The sequence below is a fragment of the Tupaia chinensis genome, unplaced genomic scaffold (genome assembly GCF_000334495.1).
Source record: "Tupaia chinensis unplaced genomic scaffold, TupChi_1.0 Scaffold000014_1, whole genome shotgun sequence".
In the NCBI taxonomy this organism is placed as follows: Eukaryota; Metazoa; Chordata; class Mammalia; order Scandentia; family Tupaiidae; genus Tupaia; species Tupaia belangeri.
In genome coordinates, this window is record NW_006159444.1 from 6,580,642 (window position 1) to 6,583,020 (window position 2,379).

The following is a 2,379-nucleotide window of genomic DNA, read 5'->3' on the forward strand; positions in this document are numbered from 1 at the left end:
GGAATGCTTTGCTCTTTAGTCCACATGTGCACACACACAGGCACGCACACACCTGCCTTTGGGCTGCCAACTTGGTTACTATTAAACCAGAAAGATTAAAACAGCCTGCACAAGGTGGTGACAGTGACAGTGGCCGTGAAGAAAGGGCTCTGGGCATGATTCAACCACCTATCAGCTTGGGGCTCAACTTCCGCCAGCTCCAGTGTCCTCACCTGGAAACCAAGGCTCGAATGACCTGACGACAGCCAAAAAAAAGGGGGGGGCCTCTTTAAAGTCCCCACTTTTAAGAAATTATTTATGTCATTATCTTTTTTATGTGATAGACCTGGTACCTGTTTTTTTTTCTTTTTTTTTTTTAACTTTGATCATTAGGATGTTATTATCTTCCAACTAAATCTACCAACAAGAAATAATTATTATAACTAAGGTAATTTGCCCCCCTAGGGACACTAAACATCTTAGTACATTAAAATGTGCCCTCTGATTGCCCATTTGGCACTGGTGATAACCAACAGCCATTAACCGTATTTATCAGTGATCATAAAGAACAACAGCAGGTTCAAAGTAATTGGTTTTAGCAACTCCCAAATGGAGATTTTAAAATGATAGGTTCAACCTCCCATGGGAAAGGAAATAAGAAGTTCATGTTCTTCTCTAAGAAAACATTAGATATCTCAACACCCATGGTTGTACTAGGACACTATCAGGTGAGCATAATCTACTAAATGATTTTTCACTAAATAAAGGATATAAGCAATCTTATCTAGAAGTTCATTTCATGTGTGACACAAAAACACAAGACCAGAGCCCTGGGCTTGGACATCCCAGTGCTAGCTCAGTCCCTCACCTTCTCAAACAACTGCCAGCATAAATTCTTCCCCGGCAAATGGATCTTTGGAGGCAAAACCAGCTGTCTCTCCCAAGCAAATGAGGGTGGAGAAAGTCACATCTACGAGGTGCTTTGAGAACTGGCCATATTCAACAGCTCCTTTCGCATCAGAGGTGCAGTTTATGAGGGTGAATACTTAGCACCCTATTACTTTCCTCTCCACAAACCACCACTGCCCCAGACCTGGTACCCATACTACCACAAGGAGGGATCGGGTCATGCCCAGCTCTGGGGACCCGAGTGGATTCAAACACCCATGATCAGAAGGTTCTAGATTCTGAAAACTGCTTACCTGCAATTTTAAAGCTCTCTCTTCCTCACTGTCTGCATCGAGAAGATCATCAATGTCAATTTCAACATCTGGCATCTCTTCTTCCTAGGAAGCAAACAGGAAGACCTTTCACTTAGTAAGCAACTAAGCGGTGCTGAGCCAATTTAGTTGAGTCAAATAAATGACTAGATCATCGAGAAGGGATGGTGGGGAGTAGAGGAGGAGAGACCAGAGGGAGAGGATGAAAGGACGGGGAATAGGAGGAAGGGCAATGAGAAAGGGAAGGGAGAAAGGAAGAGCAGGATGAAAAGAAGCGTAGGCGATTTAAGGCTCAGAAAGTAGTAAAAAGAAATATTTCAAACATGGTCATTTTCTCCTAGTAGAAAACTACACCTGTAACTATATCATGCTGGATTGATATGTTATAGAAAGAGCGGTGAGAGTTGCACTTTCCTCCCCAGTATCTGCCCTCTGTCTAGGGACTACCCCAATCTTTATGTGGGAGCCCACAACTTCTATCACAGATCTAGGCCTGTGGAAAACCTGATTCCACCACAGGCCTTTGGCCATCAGCCTCACCCATCCCTGTTACTGACTGAAGAGAGGATGCACGATCCAACTAGGCCCAAAGGGGTTCTGGGAAAAGATGTTCTTAGGCAAGAGCATCCATCCCCCTCACTCCCTCCACCCAGCAGGCTGAGGAAACACGCAGTGCTTGGAACAGCCGACAGCCCTGCTGGAAACATGAGGAGATGGGAGGTGGGCAGAGGGAGCAGGAATAAGGAAATGGGGCTCTGCACAGAGTCACCAAGTCGAACTGCCCCTCAGGCCTGCCTGCCCCAGAGTGAGTGAATCCCCTTCACTGCCTCAGCCAGCGTACATCTACTTTAGCATCCCTGCAATGACAGACATCTGGTCCAGAAAAGAGGGCAAAAGAATGCCCGCTGGGTTTGGTGAAAGACCTCACTGAGTTGGTGTCTGAACTTCCAGCACAAAGATCTCAGCTGCCTTCCATCTCTCCTGTTACCTACGCCTCCTCAGCACCTCAGGACAGTATGTGAAAATGTCAAAATGACAGGACATTGAAGAATCCTGCAGTTTCACATTGTATCCGTCCATCAGGAGTCACCTACAACCCAACACCACTCAGCTGCAGGACTGCTGAGGAGGGTCTCAAGGAGGGAGAGACCAAAAGTTGCTCAATGGAACACCTGGGATT

The 2,379-nt window shown here is 46.1% G+C and overlaps 1 long non-coding RNA gene across 1 annotated transcript in view; it reads right to left on the reverse strand.

The window, feature by feature from the left end:
- The window catches only part of LOC102469615 (uncharacterized), a 43,561-nt gene extending 42,300 nt beyond the window's left edge, over positions 1-1,261 (reverse strand). Inside the window, exon 1 of the long non-coding RNA XR_333201.1 lies at positions 1,182-1,261. This is a non-coding gene — a long non-coding RNA (uncharacterized LOC102469615). The remainder of the gene's footprint in view (positions 1-1,181) is intronic.
- Positions 1,262-2,379: the final 1,118 nt, after the last annotated feature.